The sequence below is a fragment of the Canis lupus genome, chromosome 12 (assembly GCF_011100685.1).
Source record: "Canis lupus familiaris isolate Mischka breed German Shepherd chromosome 12, alternate assembly UU_Cfam_GSD_1.0, whole genome shotgun sequence".
NCBI lineage: Eukaryota > Metazoa > Chordata > Mammalia > Carnivora > Canidae > Canis > Canis lupus.
The window spans coordinates 67,811,249-67,826,091 of NC_049233.1; positions in this window are offsets into that span (position 1 = coordinate 67,811,249).

The following is a 14,843-nucleotide window of genomic DNA, read 5'->3' on the forward strand; positions in this document are numbered from 1 at the left end:
GCGTTGCTCAGCATGGAGTGGGCTTGGGAGCCTCTCCTGCCCTCCCACCCACTTGTTCTCTAAACCTTTCTGTTCACTGTACAGGTAAAACTGAGCGTTCAGCCAAAAATTCATCAGAGTATGAATTATAAGCTGGCCAAAGTGTTAGATGCTGAGAGTGCATAAATGCATCATAATCATTCCCCCTAACTCTTCAGGGGTCTCCTCACAGAGGAAGTAAGTGCATAAATTGCGTGATAGAGGCAGGTGCAAAAGCACAGAGGAGCACCTGCCTCCTTCCTGAGGCTGGGAAAAGTTTAGTACAAGTCCTCTTGTTCCCGGTTGTGGAAATCCCTAAAAAGCAAGGACATAGCATTTCTCAGATCTTTTCTCAGAGAGAGAATGGTGAATTGCTCTAGAGATTGCAAGAATATATGTGGAGGAGCCGAATGAACAGAGGAGGGCAAGTGCTTACGCTGGGTGGAGGATGCTGTGCTGTTAAATCTAGATTCCTGCTCCTCCATCCCTGTTTCCCGGGACCGACGCATGTATTCCCTCCCCCAGAGTATTGCTGACAGCCCACATCTGAGCCCCTCTCGAGACCTTATTTCCATCCAAAGACTTGACGCTAATGAGGAAAATACTTGAAGAAACAAGGTGGGTGGGGGAAGTTTAAGATTTCAAAATGGATTGCAGGACATTAGGCTGGATGTCTGGAGACCAGTTGTCCTCTGCAGGAAGAAGCAAATGTGGGGGCGCCTGGTGGGGCTCAGCGGTTGAGCATCTGCCTTAGGCTCAGGGCGTGACCTCGGGGTCCCGGGCTCGAGGGAGCCTGCCTCTCTCTGGGTCTCATGAATAAATCTGTAAGTAGCAAGAAGTGTGACCACTAATGTGAAGTCACAGCAACTGAAAATGATAAGAGACCTGGAGTTTTCTGGCTTGGTCCTACTGACCAGGAGAAGGAAGAGGATTGAGCTAAAAGAATAGGTTTGCTTTTGGGTATGTTGAGTTTAATGAGCCAAGAGGTGGATAAGAGAACCCAAAATGTGCTATGCTGGGATTGTGAGACTACGGGCACTTCCATAAAGAATGTCTAACTTATTCTCCAAATTTATAAAATATAGATTTTGAAAGAATCGTGTAACAGGCAAAACAAATCTGTGCGCCTGGATGGGCCTGGTTAGAGAACACGCTGAAATCCATGGATTTCAAAACAGATGTATATTGGCGTGGTGTTTGAGTAGCTAATGTGAATATCTAACAGCAAAAAAAGCGATCCTGCTGATGCCCACCAATTTCCGTGAGCCTCCTACCAAAATCTGCCCTGTGCAGGTGCAGCGCTGGGAAGGCCTGGAGTATGTACACTGCGTCTCGGCCCCGACGCAGGGATGCGATGGAGGCCAAGGTTCAGAGACTGAGGCCAAATAACAATAAACATGGATTTTCAAATAAGATACTTTTTTTAAGTTCAATTTGCCAACATGTAACACCCAGTGCTCATCCCATCAAGTAAAACATGGTATCAAAATACACAAACATGGTATCAAAATACACATAATCCGACACTTCCTGGAAGAACAAAAAGTTCTTACAGCCAAAAAGTAGATCATTTCCTTTGAAATCCTCCTCCTCGCTGTTCCTGCCCGGGAGCCCGGGCTCCTCCATGCTCCTGCAGGCTCCTCGGGGCTCCTCCAGGCGGCTGAACGTCCAGCAGTTGCCTCACGACCTTTCCTTCCACCTGCCGCTTGGTCAAGGGTCCAGCTTCACCAGCGGAGCCAGTCGGGTGTCGGTTATGGTTGTTGGTTCTCCCTGGGAAGGCTGCATTGGGGCGCCCGGGGGGCTCAGCCAGTGAGGCGACCAACTTGATTTCTACCCGAGTCATCTGGGGGCCGTGAGATCGTGCCCCGACCCCGACCGGTGCTGCACAGTTGGCCTGAACCTCTGCTCCTCCCCCCTTCTGCACACACTCCGCTCTGGCTCAGGCCGTGATCCGGGGTCACGCCCTGGGTCAAAAGCGGACGCCCAACCGCTGAGCCCCCCAGGACCCCCTCTTGGTGGTATTTCTAAATCTAAATTTATTTCTAAATAAATTTAGCAATGTGGTAAAGCCTGAGGGTGCTGCTGTGCTGTCCGGCCTCATCCTTTCCCCTCGGCTGCCCTGGGGCGACTGGACAGTTGTCACTCAGTCCAGAGCTCAGGTCAGCGTCCCCACCCGTGGCTCCCCCTGAAATCCGCCCACAAATCCTTCCCGAGGTTGGGACTTAGGAAGAGGGAAAGGAAAAGAGAAGACCCCCTGCTCGGAATCTTCTAATACTTCCCCATTTCACTCCATTTAAAGTGGAAGTCATTACGATGGTTTACAGGACTTTAGAAGATCTAGGTGTCCCCTTCCCCTCTCTGTTTTGAGTTTCTTAAATGCTTCTTCTTTCTTGGGGGAGGGGCAGAGGGAGAAGGTCCAGCAGACTCCACTGCACGGGGAGCTGGACACGGGGCTGGATCTCATGGTCCTGAGATCAGACGGGAGCCGACCAGGAGTCAGGCGCTCAGTCCCCTGCACCACGCAGGTGCCCAACCCCCTACTTCCTCCTCCCTGGCCTCATTTGCCTTCCCCTTGCTCACCTCCGTCCAGGAACACCAACTCTGCTTTTTCTGGAACATACCAGGCACGATTCTGTCTGAGAACCTTGGCGCCCACTCTGCCTGCAATGCTCTTCCTATAGATGCCTACACAGGCCACTCCCTCACCAGCCAAAGCCATTGTTTAAATATCTCAATAACGGGCGCCTGCGGGGCTCAGTCTGTAGAGCGTCTGCCTTCAGCTCCGGTCATGGTCCCGGGGGCCTGGGATCGAGCCCGCGTCGGGCTGCCTGCTCGGCGGGCAGGCTGCTTCTCCCTCTCCCTCTGCCGCCCCTGCCCCCTTGGGCTTACTCTCTCTGCCAAATAAATAATTTTAAAAAATAAATATCTCCATAACACCAATCAGGAACCAATGTATTTTTTTATTTCATTTTTGTTTTAAGTAATCTCTTATCCCTTGTGCTCAAATATGATCCCAAGGTCAAGAGTTGAATGCTCTACTGACTGAGCCAGGTGTCCCTGAACATCCTATTTTATTTTTAATATGAGGCTTTTTTTTTTTTTTTTAAGGATTTTATCTATTTTGAGAGAGCAGGCGAGCCAGGGGGAGGAGCAGAGGGGGAGCTAAGGGGCGCCTGGTTGGCTCGGTTGATCGGGTGTCTGCCATTGGCTCAGGTCGTTTTCCCGGGTCCTGAGATCAAGGCCCGAGTCAGGCTCCCTGCTCAGCAGGGGAACCTGCTTCTCCCTCTCCAACCCCCTCCTGCTCTCTCCCTATTTCTGTCACCATCTCTCTTGCTCTCAACATATTAAAAAAAAAAAAAGATTTTATTTTTAAAATATACTCAACATGGGCCTCAAACTTAGAACCCAAAGAATCTGGAGTCTCAGGGCACCTTGGGTGGCTCAGTTGGTTAAGCATCTGACTCTTGGTTCTGGCCCAGGCCATGATCTTGGGGTCGCAGGATAGAGCCCCGTGTCAGGCCCGCTGCTCAGCAGGGACCCTGCTTCTCCCTCTGCCTGCAGCTCCCCCAGCTTGTGGGCTCACACTCTCTCTTTCTCTGTCAAATAAGTAAATAAAATCTTAAAAAAAAAAAAAAAAAAAAAGTCACATGCTCTACCCTCGGAGCCAGCCAGGCACCTCTGTTCTTAATCTTTATTCATTTCTTTATCATGTTTATTGTCCAGCTGCTTCCACTAGAATGTAAGCTTTGAGGGCAGAGATAAGACTGCTTTATTTGGGATCCCCGGGTGGCTCAGTGGTTTAGTGCCTGCCTTTGGCCCAGGGCGTGATCCTGGAGTCCCGGGATCGAGTCCCACATCGGCCTTCCTACAAGGAGCCTGCTTCTCTCTGCCTGTGTCTCTGCCTCTCTCTCTCTCTGTGTACACACTCTCATGAATAAATAAATAAGATCTTTAAAATTAAAAAAAAAATACTGCTTTATTTATTTCCCAAGTGTGGAGGCCAGCTTCCAAGGTGGCCTGACCATCCCCACGTTGCTGGAGCTGACTTAGGCGACTTAGGTAGCCAACGGGACCCTAGGCAAGTTCTCAAGTGGGACTTCCAAAGCAAGGTTTTGAGTGGCATCTTGGAAAGAAATCCTCTAGCCCCGTAAAGCCGTTGGATGATTGCAGTCGGGCCAACATCTTTTCTGCAACCTCATGACACCCTAACCCAGAACCAGTTAAGGTGCTGCCAAATTTCAAGTTTATTGAAACTGTGAGACAAAGTTTACTGTTTTAAGCTGCTAAATGTTGGGTTGATTAGTTACCTTGTAAAAGACAGCTAATGTACCAAGGATCCAGAACCATATGCCTGGCATATCGTAGCCATTTATTTATTTATTTATTTTAGGTTTTATTTATTTATTAATGAGAGAGAGAAGCAGAGACACAGGCAGAGGGAGAAGCAGGCTCCATGCAGGGAACCCCACAAGGGACTCGATCCTGGGACCCCAGGATCACTCCCTGGGCCGAAGGCAGATGCTCAATCCCTGAGCCACTGAGGGTCCCACATAGTAGCCATATAACAAGTATTAGAGGAAGGAACAAAACTGCCAAAAGTAACCTGACTTTCGTCAATAGTAGGATTATTGTCACTTAACAGAGAGCAATGCAATTTTACAGTTAATTTAAAAGTCTGAAGTGTTGGAGAGAATGTGTATGCACTGCTAGTGGGTACAAACACTTTTAAAAAGTCTGTCAGTTACTTAAAAAGTTAGGAATCCACCTACCCTATGAATCAGCTGTTCCATTCCTCTGTATTTCAACAAGAGAGCTCATAGGTTCATAGAAAGACTTTACACAGGGGGCCCGGCTGGCTCAGTCCATGCGACTCTTGACCTAGGGGGTCGTGAATTCAAGCCCCATGTAGAGCTTACTTTAAAAAAATAAAACGGGGGCTGCCTGGGTGGCTCAGCGGTTGGTGCTCAAGGCGTGACCCCAGGGTCCTGGGATCGAGTCCCGCATTGGGCTCCCCACATGGAGCCTAGTTCTCCCTCTGCCTGTGTCTCTGCCTCTGTTTCTGGGTCTCTTGTGAATAAATAAATAAAATACTAGAAAGAAAAAGAAGGAGAAAGAAAGAAAGAAAAGAAAGAAAGAAAAGGAAGGAAGGAAGGAAGGAAGGACGAAAGACGGAGAAGAAAGAAGAAAGACCGAAGCCGAAAGAATGACGAAAGAAAGAAGAAAGAACACCAAGCACAAGAAGAAAGAAGAAGAAAGAAAGAAAGAAAGAAAGAAAGAAAGAAAATACTCATACGTGAATGTTGTAACAGCCTAATAGTCAAAAATCTGGAAACAACCCAATGTAAAGCAACAGGTAAATGAATAAATAAATTGTGGCCTATTCATACAACGGGATACTACTGAGCAATAACATGGAATTGCTGATTTGAGGAGTGGTTGGGAGGTTGGTGCGGTTACAGGAGGGTAACACGAGAACGTTGCTGTGATAAAACTGTATCTTGAAGGTGGTGATGGAAACATGAAGCCACATGTGATAAAATTGTATGGAAGTTAAAACATTCAAAAGACACTAAGACATTGTATCATGCCTATAACCTGGCTGTAATGTCATACCGCAGTTTTTTTGTGTGTTTTTTCTATTTGTTGTTGTTGGGTTTTTTTAATATTTTATTTATCCATGAGAGACACACAGAGAGAGGCAGAGACACAGGCAGAGGGAGAAGCAGGCTCCATGCAGGGAGCCTGATGTGGGACTCGATCCCGGGACTCCAGGATCACGCCCTGAGCCAAAGGCAGATGCTCAACCGCTGAGCCACCCAGGTGTCCCTTGTTGTTGTTTTTTAAGTAAGTTTTCGGCCCAACATGGGGCTTGAACTCACCGATCAAGACTCGCGTGCTTTAGCACCGGAGCCAGCCAAGCTCCTCAATTATACTACAGTCATGTAAGAGGTTTCGACTGGGGGAAACTGTAAAGGGTACACAGTTCCTCCGTATTCTTTTTTACAACCACATGTGGACCTATAATCTCAATTTTTAATATCAACAAATCGGTTCCTATAACATGGATGCATCTCCAAATAATTATGCTGAGTGTAAGAAGCAGGGGAAAAGTACATACTGTATTATTCCATTTATATAAAATTCTAGAAAATGCAAACTAGATGGAAAGCAGATCAATGGGGACGCCTGGGGGGCTCAGCAGTTGAGCGACCGCTTTCGGCCCAGGGCGTGACCCCGGGGTCCCGGGATCGAGTCCTGCGTCGGGCTCCCTGCGTGACACCTGCTTCTCCCTCTGCCTGGGTCTCTGCCTCTCTCTGTGTGTCTCTCATGGACAAATAAAACCTTTAAAAAAAAAAGAAAGGAATTCTTAGAAGTGATGCCTATGTTCCTTACCTTGACGTGGGGACAGCTGTCCCCATACCAGAATCTGTCGGGTTGAACACTCTCTGTGCGACTTACCGTGGCCCAGCTGTGCCACAACAGAGCCGTGAAAGCCGTGCAACGTGCAAGTCACGGTATCTGCGACAAAACTAAATTTTCTCATCACGATTTCACCAAGCTGATCTCCTGTGAAAGATGAAGGGCTTCGTGGTCCAATTTGATGAAGGCTGAGAGGATCACTGCAGATTTAAAGTCCAGCTGAAGCTTCTCGGGGAAGCACAACCCCCCGCAGCCTCTGGGCGGAGGCTGCCACCAGCTGAACCTGTTTCCACAGAGTGTCTATTGTATGAAGTGAAACTGCCCTCGGCAATTTTTGGAAGCTTATCTGGAGAATTTTGATAGCTGAGGAGTTTTTCCCACATTAGCCAAAGGCCAAACCTTCCGATGTCCTTCCTTCCAAAGACCCCAACTTCGGGGCTGGGGCTGCGGGTGCCCCGAGCTGCATGGACACGCGCGCGCACACACACACACACACACACACACACGCATACTTTTTCTTAGAATGTGGAAGTTGCAACTTGGAGGGAGGCCTGGATGGCTCAGTGGGTTGTGTTGGACTCGATGTCAGCTCCGGTCGTGATCTGAGGTGAGAGAGCGAAGGCCCGAGTCCTCGCTGGGGCTGGGGCTGGGGCTGGGGCTGGGGCTGGGGCTGGGGCAGGCGGCCTGGGCAGCAGCTCACAGCCCCCCGTGCTGGGGGGTAAGGAGGGCAGGGGAAGGGCCACGCGGCGCCGGCCCTCAGGGGCGGGTGGGGAGGGTGACCCCGCTCCAAGAGCCTCCTGTGACCGCCGAGTAACCAGACCCCGAAGAAGAAGGAGCCACAGGATGGGATCCCGAGTCCTTGCTCACTGGCCATGTCCATAGATAACGCTGAAGGGACTGACTCCCCTGAGTAGGCTTCCGATAAAGGCCCGGCCCCCCAGGCCTCAGGGCCACCCCGACGGGACCCCTCGCGCTCCTCGAGCTTCCTCTGTGTCTTCACTTCATAAACTGCTCGCCTGTCCCCTGTGTCCCCGAGGCTCAGTGTTCACCCCCGGGAGACGAGGACCAAGCTGTCCCCCGGCAATGGGTATAGGCCAGTTCGAGGCCTACTTGAGGTCTAAGATCCCTTCTCCCCTTCCCTTGCCCCTTCCCCTGCTCTTTAACTACATACACAGGGGGGTCCCTGCGTGGCTCAGCGGTTAGCGCCTGCCTTCGGCCCGGGGTGTGACCCTGGAGGCCCGGGATCGAGACCCACGTCGGGCTCCCTGCATGGAGCCTGCTTCTCCCTCTGCCTGTGTCTCCGCCTCTCTCTGTGCCTCTCATGAATAAATAAAATCTTTAAAAATAAATAAATAAATAAATAATATACATAAATAAATAAATACAATCTTGAAAGAAGAAGTTACAGCTTGAAGAACGCACACTAGTGTATAAAACATATTAAATACGTGCAAAAAAATAATAAAAAACCAAAAAAATTTAAAAAATACATGTGATTTTTAGACATGGGGGAGGGGCGGAGTGGGTGAAGGGGAGTGGGAGACACAAGCTTCCAGGTCTGGAATGAGGGAGTCTGGGGATAAAAGGCACAGCCCAGGGAATAGTCGCGGATGCTGTCCTCGTGCTGCACGGTGACCGGGGAGCTACCCTGTGAGCGCAGCGTAACGTATACAGGTGCTGAATCACCATGTCCTACACCTGAAACTAACACCTTATGGGTCAACTATGCCCCCCCAAAAAAAATTGTAAAAAAGAGAAACTGTGCAATTTTCTTTCTCTATAAAACCTACGTCCTTAGGGCTGTGCTATTTCTAAAACTCAATTTCAAATTTTTATTTATTTTTAAAATTTATTTTTTTAAGGTTTATTTATTTATTTATTTATTCATGATAGACATAGAGAGAGAGAGAGGCAGAGACACAGGAGGAGGGAGAAGCAGGCTCCATGCACCGGGAGCCCGACGTGGGACTCGATCCCGGGACTCCAGGATCGCGCCCTGGGCCAAAGGCAGGTGCTAAACCGCTGCGCCACCCAGGGATCCCCTATTTATTTATTTTTTTAAGTAGGTGTCACACCCAATATGGGGCTTGAACTCACGACCCTGAGGTTGCGAGTTGTGTGCTCTACCGACTGATCCAGGCAGGTGGCCAGGCAGGTGGCCCAAAAACTGAGTTTTTAATTAATACTTGTGTATATAATCGGGGCTCCTGGGTCCAAAGTCAGTTAAGCATCTGACTCTTGGTGTCAGCTCAGGTCATGATCTCAGGGTCGTGAGATTGAGCCCCGTGTGGGGCTCTGTGCTTAGCGAGGAGTTGGCTTCCATTTCTCTCTCTCTCTCCCTCTGCTCCTCCTCCACCACCTTTGAGATTTCTCTTTCTCTCTCTCTCTCAATAAATAAATCTTAAAAAAAAACTTTAGTCATAATCAATAACTGAATTTACTAAAAATGCAAATGGTAGAGTGTAGAGTGACATCATTGTCCTACTTCTATTCCCTACCTACCAATTCCCTCCCCAGAAACATCCAGTTTTGTCAGTTTCTTGTACAAACTGCCAAAAAGTCTATGCACACACAGGCAAACACACACATACATACTTACACATATGTCCTAGTACATGGCACACAGTCTTATTATATCAGTTTTTTAAAAATCATTTTTAAATAGATAACACAAAACGTTAAAATTCAATAGGCCTAATACTGAAGTTCTTCTCTACAGGCCCCTGCTTCCATCTTGTTCCCCTCCTGAACAACTAGTGTTACCAGTTTGTTGTCTTTCCTTCTAGACATGATCTATGCATATATAACCGGGTTTTGTGTTTTTTTTTTAATATTTATAAAAATATTTATTTATTTGAGAGAGGAAGAGAGCACACATGAGCGGTGGGGATGGGCAGAGGCAGAGGAAGAAGCAGGCTTCCCCCTGAGCAGGGAGCCCATAGTGGGGCTCCATCCCAGGACCCTGAGATCGTGACCTGAGCTCAAGGCAGATGCTCAACCAACTGAGCCACCCGGGTGCCCCTGTAGAACTGGTTTATCACTAGTAACACAATCTCGCTCTGTAAGTGCCGGGACTTTGCCTATTTGGCTCACCGTGTCTTTCCCAGCACAGTCCCTGGCACATAGGAAGTGCTCAATAAATATTTTTGGAGTGAAATCTTATCAACACAAACGTCATCCTTCCCTCTCTAATCCCTCTCTTCTCCAGTGTTCAAGCCAACCTAGCGAGTCTAATGGATTCTCACATGGAGGGGCTCCTAGCTGGCTCAGTCGCTAGGGCACTCGACTCTCAATCTCAACCGATTCATGCCCCATGTTGGGTGTGGAACCTACTTAAAAAAGAAAAAAATGAGGGGTGTTTGGAAGACTGACTCATTCTGTAGAGCGCCTGACTTTGGCTCAGGTCCTGAGCTCTCAGAGCCCTGGGGTCCAGCCCCTGTGGGGCTCCGCCCTCTGCACAGAGTCTGCTTGTCCCTCTCCCGCTGCCCCTCCCCTGCTGTGCTTGCACGTGCATCCTCCCTCTTTCTCTCTCTCAAATGAATAAAATAAAATCTTAAAAAAAATTAATTCTTCACTGGGTATTTTTTTCAGTTTCATCCCTTCCTTGCCTTTCTGTGGTCACAGTGCAAGCTCACTATTATGATTCATATTCCTGCAGCCTCCTAAGGAATCTCCTTATTATCTGTTGTGGGGGTAAACATCTCTGTGGAAAGAGAAGGCCATGTCACATCAGGTGTAGGAACACCAGCTTCTGGGACGCCTGGGGGGCTCAGCGGTTGAGCATCTGCCTTTGGCACAGGGCATGACCCCGGGGTCCTGGGATCGAGTCCCGTCTCGGGTTCCCTGCAGAGAGCCTGCTTCTCCCTCTCCCGGTGTCTCTACCTCTCTCTCTGTGTTACTCAAGAATAAATAAAATCTTAAAAAAAAAACCAACAAAAAAACGAAAAAACAAGGAACACCAGTTTCTGAGTTGAACTGCCCATGTTCATATTCCAGGTCAGCTACTCACAAGCAGTGGGACCTTGGGGATATATGTGACTTCAACAGATCATTGCCTCCCTTTCCCTGTCTGTACAATAGAGGTAGCAGCGCCTCCTTCGTAGGGTGGCTGTGAGATGAAATGGGCTAATATGTGAAGCACTTACACATATGCCTCCGACCTACAGTACGTGTTTGCTAAATGTTAGTGAGCTAATAGTACTACGGCACAATTCGTCTTCCTCAAGCACTGTTTTGAATACAGGTAAGTTATACACGTATAATGCTTGTGATGTTCTCAGAAACTGAACTTTAAGGCCCTCTTTCAGGTGACCTTTTCCCCCTTACTCAACCAGCTCCGTGAGCTGCTGAGTGTGAGCTCCAATCCAGGGCAGCTCCATATACCACACGAGGGTCACACGCACTCACCCCAGAGCCTCACTTAGCACCATCCCTCCCTCTGGGTACCTATGTTCATCTTGCCTTTTCTTCCTGCTTTTCCTTCGTCTCCTCTGCCTGTCTCTCTCTCCTTCTTTGAGGACTTCTGCCTCTGAATATAGAGACTGAGATACAATGTATATGTATGATACAGTACATTTTTAAAAAAACATTATTTATTTATTTATTTATTTATTTATTTATTTATTTATTTGAGAGAGAGCACAAGGAGGAGGAGAGGCAGAGGGAGAGGGAGAAGCAGACTCCCCACTGAGCGGGGAGCCTGACACAGGACTTGATCCCAGGACCCTGACATCATGACCTGAGCCAAAATCAGACACTTAACTGACTGAGCCACCCAGGGGCCCCAAGATATAGTGCATTTATATTCCTATATTATACATTCTTAGATATTTTCCATTGTATGCATCCAGATGATTCCATTAGGTTACAGTCAACTCCAATGTCTACAATGTTTATTCTTTTGTTACCTTTGTGCAATATGTTCACAATTAGCTCATGGACAAACATTTTATTTTTTCTTTCTTTTTTTAAACATTTATGGGATGCCTGGGTGGCTCAGCAGTTGAGCATCTGCCTTTGGCCCAGGGCATGATCCTGGGATCCAAGATCGAGTCCCACATGGGGCTCCCTGCATGGGGCCTGCTTCTCCCTCTGCCTATGTCTCTGCTTCTCTCTGTGTGTCACTCATGAATAAATAAATAATTTTTTTTAAAAAGATTTTATTTCCCGGGAGATCCCTGGGTGGCTCAGCGGTTTAGCACCTGCCTTTCGACCCAGGGCATGATCCTGGAGTCCCGGGATCGAGTCCCGCATCAGGCTCCCTGTATGGAGCCTGCTTCTCCCTCTGCCTGTGTCTCTGCCCACCCCTGCCCCTCTGTCTCTCTGTCTCTCATGAATAAATAAATAAATAAATAAATAATCTTAAAAAAGAAAAAAAGCCTAATGTGATGTAGACCCAATATGCTAAGCCACCTGAGTGGTACAAAAAATAAGTCATCATCAAGGGCTGTCACAACCAGTAAGTGCTTCACAGAAAAAGATGCACCTGATCTAACCCCTGAAGAAAGGATCAAATGTTTAACAAACACGCGTCAAAGCAAATATTTTAGGTGGTAGGTACTATGTGAATAGCATGTTTAATGTGAAGTTCATTTGAAATTCATTTAAATTTCATTTAAAACTCAGTTTCAATATTATTTGGTAGGCAGATCATTCAAATGGCATTTACTGGGGCACCTGGGTGGCTCAGAGGTTGAGCATCTGCCTTTGGCTCAGGGCGTGACCCTGGAGTCCTGGGATCGAGTCCCACGTGGGGCCCCTGCATGGAGCCTGCTACTCCCTCTGCCTGTGTCTCTGCCTCTCTCTATATATCTCTCATGAATAAATAAATAAAATATTTTGAAAAAAAATAATAAGTTATCAGGGGCTTTTGAAAAGCCACTGATGATGTTCATTTGTGTTCCCAACCTACCAGAGTGACTTCCCCATAGAAAATGATGTGAGGAATCATTATAGGAGTTCTGTAGCATTGAAGCAAGCACCTTCCTCCTTAAAAATAACAAATGATTAAAAAAAAAAAAAAACCACCCTACGTGTATACCACACGAGAAAATAAATATAGACTGAAAAACAGCATGAGAGAATCTAGGTAAGAAGTTAAGTGGGGCGTCTGGGTGGCTCAGTCGGTTAAGCATCCAGCTCTTGATTTTGGCTCAGGTCATGATCTCAGGGTTGTGAGACTGAGCCCCATGTTGGGCTCCCTGGGGTGGCGTGGAGCCTGCTTATGATTCTCTCTCTCCCTCTCCTCCTGCTCCTCCCCCGGCCCCCCCCCCACCTCAAAAAGAAAGTTAAGACAATACTTAGTGGTATTCCTTGCTTATAGTGAAGATGTCATTTCATTTTATTATTTTAAAAATATAATGTTTATTTTCTTTTTAAGTAAGCTTTACACCCAGATGGGGCTTAAACTCACAACCCTGAGATCAAGAGTCACATGCTCTGCAGAGTGAGCCAGCCAGGTGCCCCCAAAGATATCATTTTAAACCAAAAATGATGTGAAACAAAGTTAAAAGGAAGATCCAATGACAATTACTTAATCACGTTTTTTTATTTTTTATTTTTAAATTTATTTTTAAACATTTTATTTATCCATGAGAGACACACAGAGAGAGGCAGAGACACAGGCAGAGGGAGAAGCAGGCTCCTGCGGGGAGCCTGACGTGGGACTCGATCCCAGGACCCCAGGGTCACGCTGTGAGCTGAAGGCAGATGCTCAACCGCTGAGCCATCCCAGCACCCCCTCATATTTTTTTTAAAAAAGTAAACTGGAAAAGTTTTGTTTAATGTTGGATGCTCCTATCCTTGACTAATTGCTATCCTGCATCACTCAAAGTCTGAAAAGAAACATGATCTTTGTGGAAATATCACAGCCTCATAAACCATGGTGCAGTCTAATCAAATGGCATCATCAACTTTTTAATTTATTTCCACATTTGTGAATACATAAAAGAGTATCATATTCCAGGGGTGTTTGATAAATATTCACTGACACCACCTTTCTACATCAGACGATAAGGTTAGTTGGGATTATTTTTACTAGTAGTCTTGACTGTCAGCAAAACAAAAGCAAAGTGCATTTCATTTGTGCTCACATTATAAAACACTTTTATTCAGATCTTAATTAACAAAATCCACATTGGCACCAGAAAGATGGCAGTGCCCTCACAACATGGTAAGAAGCTGGTTTCACACCAAGGAACACAAAATGAGGGGTGCCTGGGCGGCTCAGTCGGTCAGGCATCTGCCTCAGGCTCAGGTGATGATCCCAGGGTCCTGGGATCGAGTCCCACATCAGGCTCCCTGCTCAGTGGGGAGTCTGCTTCTCTCTCTCCCTCTGCCTGCTGCTCCCCTTGCTTGTGCACACGCTCTCTCTCTTTCTCTCTCTCTCAAATGAATAAATAAAATCTTAAAAGAAAGAACACAGAATGATGAGGTTATAATAGGTTTAGTTATCTTTCACAAATCTGTCCTCCTTAAATATGAAAAATAAGTGTGTTTCAAAGGTCTGTGCTTAAAACCAGGAATAAGGTTCTATTTGCTGAAAAAAGGTTGCTATGAAACTCTCTTGCTCATAGAGATGAGCCTGCCTTCCAGGAGACCAGTTTGCTCTCTGGTTATTTATGCTGAGCTCTACGGTGAAGATAACTAACTTCCTGCACATGGGTGCTTTGTTCACAAAGGATAGCACTGGAAATGCCCTCCTGTCCCCTTTTGCTACTCAGAGTTTCTGTGGCAGTTTTTTAAATAAAAGGACACCCGTATTGACCACTGTATCCTTAATAGAATCTCACAAGACCTATGGTTATGGATGCCAGGGGCATGGGGATTCCCATGGCGATGTGGATAGAATGTGTATTCAAGGTGACAATGAAGGAACACCTGGGTGACTCAGGGATTGAGTGTCTGCCTTGGGCTCAGGTCATGATCCCAGGGTCCTGGGATCAAGTCCCGCATTGGGCTCCTGCATGGAGCTTGCTTCTCCCTCTGCCTGTGTCTCTGCCTCTCTCTCTCTCTGTGTCTCTCATGAATAAATAAATAAAATCTATATATAAAAAAACCAAGGTGACAAGTTGAAAAGATTTCCTTAGTACTGAAGCATCCACCCAGTGTTAACATCGTTTGGAAGACGATGCCACAGAAGCAAGAAAGAGAAACGTCTTGAAGATCTATTTGACATCCTTCAGTTTCACTCCAACTTCAACAAAAGCAGAAATGGCCAACCCAATAATGAAAGGGCAGAAAATAGCACCTAATTCTTAGAGAGTTCACAACTGTTCATTTTGGATTTCTGATTTGATCCTTCGATCCTTCATCTGTAAGCAAACACAATTTTATTTTAAATCCTCTTCTCACCCTGAAAAAAAATGCTTTGGTGCATAAGGGGAAAATAAGAGAGAGAGATGAGG